This window comes from Natrix helvetica (assembly GCF_964273705.1).
Source record: "Natrix helvetica genome assembly, chromosome: 6".
NCBI classification, from domain to species: domain Eukaryota; kingdom Metazoa; phylum Chordata; class Lepidosauria; order Squamata; family Natricidae; genus Natrix; species Natrix helvetica.
In genome coordinates, this window is record NC_138553.1 from 34848309 (window position 1) to 34860961 (window position 12653).

At 43.9% G+C, this 12653-nt stretch overlaps 1 long non-coding RNA gene across 1 annotated transcript; it reads left to right on the forward strand.

Moving 5' to 3' along the window:
* The first annotated feature begins 20 nt into the window (after positions 1–20).
* On the forward strand, positions 21–5911 carry LOC309394257. The gene is made up of 3 exons (XR_014175714.1): positions 21–102; positions 3088–3394; positions 5761–5911. It is a non-coding gene; the product is annotated as an uncharacterized lncRNA (long non-coding RNA).
* The last annotated feature ends 6742 nt before the right edge of the window (positions 5912–12653 follow it).

A 12653-nucleotide genomic window follows, 5' to 3' on the forward strand; every position in this document is an offset into this window, starting at 1 on the left:
ATTCTGGGATACGGCTATCATGTGACACGTAAGCCGGAAAACAGAAAAGTGGAAGGAAAACTCGGCGCCGTGGTGTCGTTTTACAAAACTTCCTGGGTCTCTGTGAGAGATAATCCGAAGGAGTTTGTGCCTTTTAATCACATTTGTCAGTTGAAAAAAGCATTACTAGACTCCTCATTTTTTGTAGCTATAATTTAACACGGCTCTTCTTATGTAGAGGCTGGTGTCCGTGCGCATTGCTGGGCTGCGAGAGAACGCGCTTGGGGAATGAAGGAAAAGGCTGTGAACCGAATCCATTAGGAAGTGACTGGTGGGTGGATCTTGAAATAGATCCATAGACAGAGGGGCCTTGGGAGTCCAGTCTAATACAAATAAATAATTGGACAAACGATGAAACGCTATAACGGGAATCTTGTACTATTGATAGTGTGATTCCTGTAAGTGATGAGTTTGAGGCTGGCTGGATTTGCCCTGGCTTTTGCAAGTACATTTCTAAGATAATACTGAAAAATTTACTACAGTTGAATAGACTTACAGTAATTAAAGTTATAATTAAGTCTTGACCTTGGGAACAAAGATAAGTTGATTCCCGCTCTGAAAATAAAGTTGTATACTGGCAAGGAAGTATTTAGATAAAGATTATGTGTGTGCATATTTGCATACTTTATTTATTAGTTTATATCCCACTTCTATTCACCTTTCATTTGTACAACTACTCAAGGAAGTGGATATAATGTTCCCTTCCTCCTCCTCACAAAAAGTTTGTGGGGTTGGGTTGGGCTGGGCTGAGGGAGTTGTCATCTACTCAGCTTCTGTGCCTGAGGAAAGACTATAACTCACAGTCCCTCTTTTTAGTCTAGGACTTTTTAACTGCTGTTATCACATTTTCACATTAACAATGTATTAGACTTTCTCACAATAAAAGAAGTTAATGTATTTGGCATCTGGATACCTGACAACTTCATGATTTCAATGAGTTTAAGCTGCAGATATATTAAAAACAGTTTTAAATAGAAGTAGTAGTAAAGCAAAGCATGGAGTGTTGGTGTAGCAGGAGAAGATAAACAATGCACAATTTGTCAAACTAAACCTGCCATTTTTGTGACACTAAAACAAGCAGAGGTATACTTTGTAAGCAGATGCATTAACCATTAGCATACTTTTATGTAACTATTATATACAGTACCGTTAGAAGAAAAATCATCAATCCTGTAAAAGTAGGAAGGATAATTAAATTATTTTGTGATATTTTTTTGTACTTTTTTACGTAAATTCAATATAACAACAAAACATTTGGAAGCCAATATAATGCCATGGGACAATTTTTTAAAAAATTGTCCCATGGCATTTATATACTGACTCTACAAGTAAGGTAGAGCCAGTATCTGTGAAATAGAGTTCAAGAAGCCATTATTAGAAAGTGAGAGAAGCATATCAACATCTTATCAGATAGTTGGCATATCAAACTTTGAGAACCAGAACTGTAGAAAACAAATCTTAGAAGACCAAAAGGAACCCCGATCACAAATGAGAACAAAATATTTTCTTTTTCAATATACCATATTTTTTGGAGTATATAACACACCTTTCCCCTCCAAAAAAGAGGGTGAAAATCTGGATGTGTCTTATAGTCTGAAAAATATGGCAGCTTTGCAATTAGCAGAATGCTGTGTTCATAAGTCACTGAGGGAGTCTAGTTGCTTTATTACCTTAGGGCAGGGGTGTCAAACTTGTGTCATCATTACATGATGCATCAGGACTTTTTTCCCCTTCGCTAAACTGGGCGTGATGCATCCAGCCTGTGGGCCGTAAGTTTGACAGACCTGCCTTAGGGCCTTAGGGAAAATAGGGAAAGGAGTCCCATTGAATGGTGTGTACTTGTTTTTCCATTATAAAATCCCATCTTTTAAAACTTAGCTATTCAAAATTAGCTTGTCCAAGACGCCCAGTCACTTGTCATCTGTGAATACGTCATCAAATTAAGTGGGAGAAACTTGAGTCTGTGCACAAAGAGAGAAAAAAAGGGAGTACTTGATTAAAAGTGGAACTAATAAAACCATAGGAATAATTAGATAATTGTATAATTAGCAATAGCAATAGGACAGACTTATTTGCTGCTCCACAGTGCTGTACAGTACTCTCTGAGCCGTTTACAATGTCAACCTATTGCCTCCAACAATCTGGGTCCTAATTTTACCAACCTTGGAAGAACGGGAGGCTGAGTCAACCTTGAGCCAGTCAGGATTGAACTCCTGATAGTGGGCAGAGTTAGCCTGCATTCTAACCACTGCACTACCATAAGTCCATTCTAACCACTGCCACCATAATTAACACACTAGAGGGTGTCTGTTAAGGATGGTGTGCCCCATTTTCCTCTATGTTCCCCTGTTCTTACATATAACATGACTTAGTAAGGTATCAGGTTTTAAAGAAAGTCTCTAAGCTTCTCATTTCCTTCCCCAGTTCCCTTTGGCTATTTTTCAGAGCTTTTTTCTCACCTTCTAAGGCAGCATAGTTCAAGAGTATCATCTTTTTTGAATCATCCTGTGGTATGGAATGTCTGGTGTAAGAGCTGGTACTGTCTCACAAAGCTTTTGATAGCTGATAGGCAAGATATAAACAATAGATGTTCTTAAGTAGAACTTTCAGTAGTATACTATATAACGTTCAAGTCTTTCCCAAGGCTTTTTTAGTTTGGATATGATTCCTGAAGAAAGAACATTGGCTATCACTACCCAGGAAAACACTGTTGTTGCTTTTGATGAAATGGAGCTCCACTAGCTGAAGATATAAAAGATTATGTTCTGTATTCAATTCTGAATTCAATTCAATGTTCTTGGCTGAATTCACTGATATCTATGGAGATTCTCAATCATTCAGGTTATGGTGGTTCCAAAGGTGCTTTTTTAAAAGGCAGCTGCTCTTTCTTTGGTTTTGCTTGAAGAGGTTTCACTTCTCATCCAAGAAGCTTCTTCAGTTCTGAATAAATGGTGGAGAATGGAAGGATTTATATTATTTATAGTCATCTGGTTATTAGCACTCCGAGAGTCATTGAGGTCTGACGCTTGTTTCCTTTGTCTCATCAAGCTGAATTGCAAGCTCTGCGTTGATTGCTGCCACCGTTTTCACGCCCCAATCCCTAAAGCTGCTCATTCAAACCAGCCACCCAGCAGCAAGCAGGAGGCTGTTGTGACATCTCCCAGGTCAGGACCAAATGAGGCCTGGAGGGATGCTGGCTTTGTAGCAGAAAAGCAGCAGTCTTTTGCTCAGATGCTGGTGAAGCTGTTATCCTTAGATCTCACATTCTTACAGGTTCACCAGCATCTGAGTGAAAGACTGCTGTTTTTCTGCCACATGGGTCAGCCTGCTCTGAAACGCTGGAAATCTTCGAAAGGTAAGGGAGTGATCGGAAATGGGGTGAGAAGGAGCAAAGGGAATCTGGGAGGCTAGCATAACAGGCCCAGTGTCTTGGTGGGGAGGAATAGGCAGAGGGCATATTGCAGCGTCTCTATGATCGATCATAAGGGCAAACAGACGCTGCAACATACATAACTGCGGGACCAAAGGGGGGGTACTTTTGGGAGGTTGTAATTTTGAATGGTCGCTAAGTGAAATGTCGTAGCTCAAGGAATGCCTGTACTATCATCCTGGTTCCCAAGAAACCCTTCATCAAGGAGCTGAATGACTACAGACCAGTTGCTCTGGCATCTGTAGTTATGAAAACCTTTGAAAGCTTAGTGTTGGCCCACCTAAAAACCATAATGGATCCGCTGCTGGACCCCTTGCCGTTTGCCTGTGCAAATAGATCAGCAGGCGATGCTATTAATATGTTGCTACACTACATCTTGCAACATTTTGAATCCTCAATGACCTATGCAAGGGTCCTTTTTGTAGACTTCAGCTTGGCATTCAATGCCATCATCCTAGAAATCCTCCACTCTAAACTAACTCAGCTAGTTGTGCCTGTGCACACTTGCAGGTGGATTATAAGCTTTCTGACAGATAGAAAGCAGCAAGTGAAAATGTCAGGCAGGAATCAGGCGTGGCTTGGTGCGAACAAAGAGATGGAGTCCAGGTTAGCTCTCTTAAAACAAAAGCATATTTATTCAGCTGAACAAAGATGGGTCCTCCCATAAATTGGAAGAACCCTGAATGCAGTTTGAAGCAAGTATATATAGATTTCTTATTTTTACTTGGTTACATAAGAGGAAATCAGTACCCAGTGGATAAGGTATAGAAGTTATAAAAATACTCATGTATACCTTTTGCTGTTTGAATCACATGTTTAACCCACAGGCTTATGGTTAATTATGGAACTTTCCACAGCTCTAAAGGACAGTAAGACCTGACCTTTAATTCTGTCATTTCAACATAAGAACTTTTTGACCCATTATCAGAATTATCAAAATTCTGCAGATAGATGGGAGGTTGAACAACTGGTTATGTGGTGCAGTTGTAACAATCTGGAGTTGAACACACTTAAAATTGTAGAGATGAAAGTGGATTTTAGGAGTAGCCTTCCTATTCTACCACCTCTTAACAATATAAGGCAATATAGTATCAACAGTGGAAAGCTTCAGGTTTCTGAGTTATATAATCTCCCAGGATTTGAAATGGATACCTACAGTAACATTAGAACCATCATTAAAAAGGCACATCAAAGAATGTTCTTCCTGCATCAACTCAGAAAGTTCAAACTGTCCCAGTAGTTGTTGATACAATTATACAAAGGAATTATTGAGTCTGTCATTTGTACTTCTGTGGCTGGTTTGGCACAGCAACTTAACAGCACAGGTACAGACTTCAACAAATAGTTAGGACTGCAGGAAAAACAATTGCAACCAGCCTGCTTTCCATTGAGGACCTGTATACTGCGTGGGTCAGAAAGAGGGCTGAGAAACTATCTACAGACCCCCCTCATATCCTGGACACAAACTGTTTCAACCTCTCCCCTTAGAATGCCTCTACAGATCATGCCAAAACAACTTGACACAAAGACAGTTTCTCCCCTCGTGCCAGCAGTCTGCTGAACACCCAATTACCACAGTACTTCCTAATGACTAAGGATATTTACCCATATGGTATGGCTATATTATTATTCTTTTATTCATTAAACATGAAACTCAGTCAACTGGACATTTAAAAATGTATCACAAATTTCATTGACTGGCGCTGATAGTTGATACGAGTTGCTGCCAGCATCCTAGGTATCAACCAAGTATCTTCTTAAAATGTACAATGTTCCAAGTTGCAGGTTTTTTTTTACAGTTCCACTGGTGTTATTGCAGGAAGCTGCAATTTCTTGATGTATTTTTATTATTATTATTATTATTATTATTATTATTATTATTATTATTATTATTATTATTATTATTATTATTATTATTTCTTTTATTCATTAAACATGAAACTCAGTCAAGTGAATATTTAAAGATGTGTCACAAATATCATTGACTGATGCTAATGGCTGATGTGGTTTGCTGCCAGAGTCCTAGGTTTCAACCAAGTACTCTCTTAAAATATGTGATGTTCCTAATAGTAAAGTTTTTTGCAGTTCCACTGGTGTTATTGCAGGAAGCTGCAATTTCTGTATGTGTTTTGTAAAATTCTTGAACATGGTACCAAGTGCCCAAATCACAATGGATATCACTGTTACAGTACACGTTTCATCCACAGCTGTGTAGTTTCGATGGCCAGGTCGCGATATTTCGCAATTTTTTTCATGTTCTTTTTCTTGGACTCTGGCATCTCCTGGTACAGGGATATCAATAAACTGTACACTTCAACCCTCTACAACCGTGATATCTGGTGTGTTGTGTTCCAAATGACAATCAGTCTGTATTTGAAAGTCTCAAAAGATCTTCACCTTCTCATTTTCGGTAACCTTCTTGTGCTCCCATGACTTTTTGGGTACAGGTAAGTCGTATTTTTTACATAATGACCAGTGGATTAATTTAGCAACTTGGTTTTGTCTAGCTTTGTACTTAGTTTGTGAAATTTTGCTGCAATTGTTATTATTATATATTTTATTCATTAAACATGAAACTCAGCCAACTGAACATTATTATTATTGTTGTTGTTGTTGTTGTTGTTATTATTACTATCATCAGCATCATCTACCTTCTCTTATTGGTATTTTATATTACCTTTTTGTTTGTATGTACATTTGTTATTTGTATGTACATGTTTGCATGTTTGTATATATGTCACCGTGAAAGACCGAAATTGGTGAATGTCGACATTCACCGGTGAATGTTGGTGAATGTCGACATTCACCGGTGAATGTCGACACATACCAATTTCGGTCTTTCACTGTGATATATATAACGAGTCAGCGTAACGCTTTACTTTTGCTTTTTAATTCGCGGCATTCTAACCGCGGCGTTCTAACCGCGCAGGATTGCAGTTTTTTTTAAAAAAAAACTCCGCGAACAGAAGACGCTTAAAAGGAAGCAAGGAGCCGAGGTATTAGGTTAAGGGTATTAGGGTAAGGGTGTCGAGAGGATAAGGACATGCACCAAGCGACTATGTGAATGTCGACATTCACCGATGAATGTCGACATTCACCAGATTTCGGACTTTCATTCACCGATGAATGTCGACATTCACCAGATTTCGGACTTTCACAGTAACATATACAATATTATATTATCTTGTTGTTTGTATGTACAGATCAGGGGTGAAATCCTCCTGGTACAGCCCGGTTTGCCCAAACCAGTAGGGACGATAGGATGGAGTAGTAAAAAAAAGCTCAGCTGTGAGCCGTGTGATCATGGGAAGCTTCCCCCCACACACACACACACTTTTTAAAAGATTTTTTTCCTGCCAGCTCAGGTGAATAGGCAGGAAAAAAAATGTTTTAAAAAGTTTTTAAAAGATCTTCCAACAATTGCGCAGATCAGCTGTGAGCCGTGCGATTGTCAAAAGCTCCCCCCCCCCACTTTTTAAAGGGTTTTTTTTTCCTGCCGGTTCAGGTGAATAGGCAGGGAAAAAAATCCTTTAAAAAGTGAACAAAAGTTGGTCATGCCCACCCAGTCACATGACACACACACCCAAGCCACAACCAGAGAACCGGTGGGCAAAATAATTAAATTTCACCACTGGTACAGATAGTCCTTGAATTACGAATGTAGTGGAGCCTACCTATTCCATTCGTAACCCAAGGATTTGTGGGAGTGAATCTCATACCTTGAACAGAATCACTCCCTCCTTTTTGCCCATGGATTCACTAATCAAATGTGAGGCTTGGTAAGTGCATGAGGTATTTCAAGGTGGGGAAGGCCATGGAGGGGGGAGGGGCTATTGATGGAACAGGCCACATGCCTAAGACCACCGAAGGCCTCCACTGACCCACTGAAATACTTCATGTTCCCCACAATTGCTTCCTCCCCCTTAACCTGCCAAGTCAGGTCACTTACCTTACGACCTAGCAAGCAGTCTCCTCTCCAGCCTCTCAGCCATGTGCGCCCTCTGCAGGTCCATTCGGGCAGGCCTCGCCCAGCAAGTTGCCGATTGAAATGGAGCTTCTGAGGGGTGAATCCGCCCCTCCGTTTAGCCCTCCGCAGGCCTCTCCCAGCCCATTGCAGGCCAAATAGAGCTTCCAGGTGGTGGATCGCTAAGGGAACACTTGTAACCCGGGTTTACCTGTACACTAAGAAGGTCAAGCATGTGGAAATCAGTTGATTCGGGCATTTTTAGTGAGTATAAAGATTTATTGCAAACTTAAGCTTTCTACATGATTCTCAGCTATTAACAGTCAAAGCAAATTGACGGTACATAAGAGTCAAAGGAATTAAAAGTGGGATGGACATAGATATCTTGTGGGTGTGCAGGGACTCATGCCTAATGACACATTTGACCCATCCCTTGGGCTCAGTCTGGACGTTTCCTATATTGAGCTTATGCACTAGAAACAAATTCCTTGTATGTCCAATTACTGTACTTTTTGGAGTATAAGACACACCGGAGTATATGACGCACCAAGATTTTGAAGAAGCAAATTTTTAAAAAAAGGTTTTTGCACTCTGCAGACCTCCCCCAAATGGCCCGTTTTTGTCAAAAAAGGGCATGCATAGCCTTTAGGAGGTTTGTAGAGTGCTCCTGGGGGGCTGGGGGGGAAACAGCCTATTTCTCGCTCATTTCTGCCCTCCCCAGCCCCCAGGAGCACCCTGGAAGCCTCCTAAAGGCTATGCATGGCCATTTTTGCAAAGGGGGTGGGGTTTTGGGAGGCCAAAAATGCTGTATTCAGTGTATAAGATGCACCCAGATTTTCAGCCTCTTTTTTGAGGGAAAAAGGTGCGTCTTATACTCCGAAAAATATGGTATACTTGCCCAATATTCTGTTCTGTTCTATCCTATTCTCTATTAAATGTTGACATTTCATATTTGTTGCTTTGAATATTGAATATAATATAATATTGAATATTATATTTCACCATTCATTTGCTTTGTTCAATAAACTTATTTAAGCTTCTATCACCCTTATGTTTTTTTGCCTTCCAATGCACAAACTTTCCCATTTTATGCTGTCAAAATACATGCAGAGAGAGGAGCAAATTTTTTCAATTATAGTACCACTAAGTCAGATGTTACTTAAGGCTAACTCTTTAAATGTGATTTGTGTCAAACAGACTTCTTCTATTTAAAAAAAACTTTGTAAAGCAACAAATTTTAATTCAAGGAAATCAGGAATCATAAGGAATCAGACTGTTCAAATAAACAGGCGTAGTCTCAGGGGGTTTTTAATTAAATTTTTAATCCGTATTTTAGGGGGTTCCAGGGTGGGGGGGTGGGGTTAGTCATGCTCAGGGAGGGACCAGTGCCAGGCCGACTGGTGGGGTTAGCAAGGGAGTGAGTGGAGCTATTAAGGGGGGGGAGTAGCGACACTCCAGAAGAGGGTCTTTCTATCCCAACGGTCATAGGGAGGGGTAGGTGCGAGGGTAGACAGAGATCCTATAACCGGTTGGGAGACCCTGGTTGTTGGATACGGCCGGTCATATGTCCCAATCCCTGCAATCTAGGTGGTCAGGACTTACAGAGCCAGGGCCTGAGACTGATGCTATGCAACGCCAGGTCCGTTGCCAATAAAGCCCCCCTCATTAACAACCTGGTTTCGGAGGGGGAGCCGGACCTGGCAGGGATTACGGAGACCTGGCTGGGCCACGAGGGAGGTCTCCCCCTCGTGGAAATGTGCCCGCCAGGTTACCATGCATTTCATCAGCCACGGGCCCTTGGCAGGGATAGTGGGGTAGCGGTCATCGTAAGGGAAGGCCTTGAGCCGAGAGAGTCCACTGTGCCACAGATAACCGGTTGTGAGTCCCTGTGCATGAAGTGGGGCCCAGGGAGACAGTTGGGCTTGCTGATTGTATACTTGGCTCCTCGCTATGCATCAGCAGCCCTGCCTGAGCTCCTCGAGGTGATCGCCGAGATGGCGATTGAGACTCCCAGGCTGTTGGTCATGGGGGACTTTTACTTGCCATCGGTAGGGGAAACATCCGAGGTAGCTCGGGAGTTCATGGCCTCCATGACAGCCATGGACTTGACCCAAGTAATTCAGGGCCCCACACACGAGGGAGGTCACACACTGGATCTTATTTTTGTCTCTGGCCAGTGGAGGAGTGATCTGGGAGTAGGGGATTTAGTCATTACACCCCTGTCATGGTCAGAGCACTCACTTCTCCGGCTCGACTTCCCAGCCACTACTCCCCATCGCGGGGAGGCGGAACCGGAATGTCCAAGATGGTTCCGCCCCAGACGCCTGATGGAACCTGATAGGTTCCAGACGGAGCTTGGGCCATTTCCTGTAGCCCTGACCCGCACCCGGATGGAGGACCTAGTGGCTGCATGGAACAGTGTGGCCGCTGGGACCTTGGACCGGGTTGCGCCCCTGCGGCCTCTCTTGCGGCAGCGAACCACCCAGGCCCCTTGGTTTACCGAGGAGCTGAGGGTGATGAAGCGCCGCAAGAGATGCCTAGAGAGCAGATGGAGATCGTCACGCTCTGAATCTGACCGATCACAGGTGAGAGCCTATTTGCAGACTTACCTTGTGGCATTAAGAGTGGCCAAGCGTCAGTATTGTGCCACTCTTATTGCGTCCGCAGATAACTGCCCTGCCGCCCTGTTTAGGGTGACCTGCTCCCTCCTTCAACAGAGGCCGCGGGAAGCCCCTTTGCAGGGTAGAGCAGAGGAATTTGGGGAGTATCTGCAGGACAAAATCGCTCAGATTCGCAGCGAGTGGGTCCCCTCTAGTGGTCTAGGGGGGACGTCGGAGGTGGGTCTTGAGGCTCCACTCTGGGAGGAGTTTGACTCTGTTACTTTCGACGATATGGACAGGTTGTGTGGGCAACTGCGAGCCACCACATGTTTATTGGACCTGTGTCCCTCCTGGCTTATACTGGCATCCTGGGAGGTCACACGAGGCTGGCTCCAGGAGTTAGTCAACGCTTCTTTGAGAGAGGGGTTCTTGCCGGCCGGCCTTAAAGAGGCAGTGGTGAGGCCCCTACTCAAGAAGCCTTCCCTGGACCCAGCTATGTTAGCCAACTACCGTCCCGTCTCCAACCTTTGCTTCCTGGCGAAGGTTGTAGAGAGTGTGGTGGCACAACAGTTCCCACACCACTTGGAGGAAATTGATTATCTGGACCCGCGCCAGTCCGGTTTCTGGCCCGGCCACAGCACGGAGACGGCTTTGGTCGCGTTGGTAGATGATCTCTGGAGGGCCAGAGATGGGGGCTGCTCCTCCATCTTGGTCCTATTAGACCTCTCGGCGGCTTTTGATACCATCAACCATGGTATCCTATTGCATCGACTGGAGGGGCTGGGGGTGAGGGGCACCGTTCTGCGGTGGTTCTCCTCCTACCTCTCTGGCCAAGCGCAATTTGTGTTGGCAGGGGGGCAGAGGTCAACCTTGAGGCCGCTCACTTGTGGGGTGCCGCAGGGGTCGGTCCTCTCGCCTCTCCTGTTCAACACATACATGAAGCCGCTGGGCGAGATCATTCGTGGGTTCGGGGTAGATTACCATCTGTACGCGGATGACACCCAGCTGTACATCTCTACCCCAAACCACCCCAACGATGCCGTCGAAGTGATGTCCCGGTGTCTGGAAGCCGTACGGATCTGGATGGGAAGTAACAGACTCAAGCTCAACCCATCCAAGACGGAGTGGCTGTGGCTACCGGCACCCCGGTTGAACCAGTTGAGTCCATCACTGGCCATTGAGGGCGAACATCTGGCCCCCTTGGATCGGGTACGCAATCTGGGAGTCCTCCTAGATGCCCGGCTGTCAATGGATGACCATGTGACAGCCGTGGCAAGGGGGGGCGTTTCACCAGGTTCGCCTGGTGCGCCAGTTGCGTCCCCTATTGGACCGGAACGCCCTCCGCACAGTCACCCATGCGCTTGTGACGTCCCGGCTGGACTACTGTAACGCTCTCTACATGGGGCTCCCCTTGAGATGCACCCGAAGGCTGCAGTTGGTTCAGAATGCGGCCACGCGGGCAGTTTCGGGAATCGCTAGGTACTCCCACGTAACACCTCTCCTGCGCGGGCTGCACTGGCTACCTGTGGCTTTTCGGGTGCGTTTCAAGGTGCTGATTATCATCTTTAAAGCGCTCCATGGCACAGGACCTAGGTATTTGCGGGATCGTATCCTGCCCCATACATCCCTTCGGCTGATCCGCTCACACAGAGAGGGACTCCTCCGGGTGCCGTCCACTAGGCTATGCCAGCGGGCGACGCCCAGGGGAAGGGCCTTCTCTGTGATGGGCCCGACCCTCTGGAATGACCTTCCCCCTGATATTAGAACAACTACAGACCTCCGCTCCTTCCGTAAGAAGCTTAAAACCCACCTGTTCAATTTAGCCGGCCTGGCCTAATCCCAGCTTACCCACCTCAGTCTGCATTTTTAAATTCTATGGGTTGGTTTTAGGCCAAGTTTTAATTTTTACCAATTTGTACAGGGGTCAAGGTTTAATTTGATTTTAATGGTATTTATTCTATGTGTATGGTTTTTAATGTGGTGCCTGTACACCGCCCCGAGTCCCTTCGGGGAGAGGGGGCGGTCTAGAAATCAAATAAAATTGAAATTGAAAATTGAAACAATTGATTTCCTTTTATTTTAAACACCTTGGATTCTAATTTCTGCTTTTATAAAGGAATCTTAGTTATGGGGAAAAGTTAAATAGAGACAATACTGGGAGCAACTATAACTGTCTTAATGGCATCACAGAAAAGCAATAATTTAAGGAGAAAGCAAGAACTAATTTGACATCAAGAGCTGGCAACTGAGGACAATCATCAACCTCAGATTAACAACAGAAGGCATTAAGAGAACTGATCTCTATAGTTATCTTCCTTTTCACCTCTCTCAGTCACCTTTCTCAGTTCTTTCACTTAAATTAACCTATAGTTAGCAATCTGGTTAAATGATAAATCTGTTTTTGTAAAATTAAAAACCTTAAGCAAACAAGTGAACAGTTTGAAAGCCAAAAGGATAAAGTTCAAATAGGTGTAAATGATCTCTTGCCATTAAGGTTTAAGCAGCATTTGAACAAAACTGGATGTGACGTTTCAGCTCTTTCCTTCCCAGAACTGAATACTAATTATAACTTTGGTGATATTCATAAGGACTTTCTAATTTTCTACATATATTACTGAAT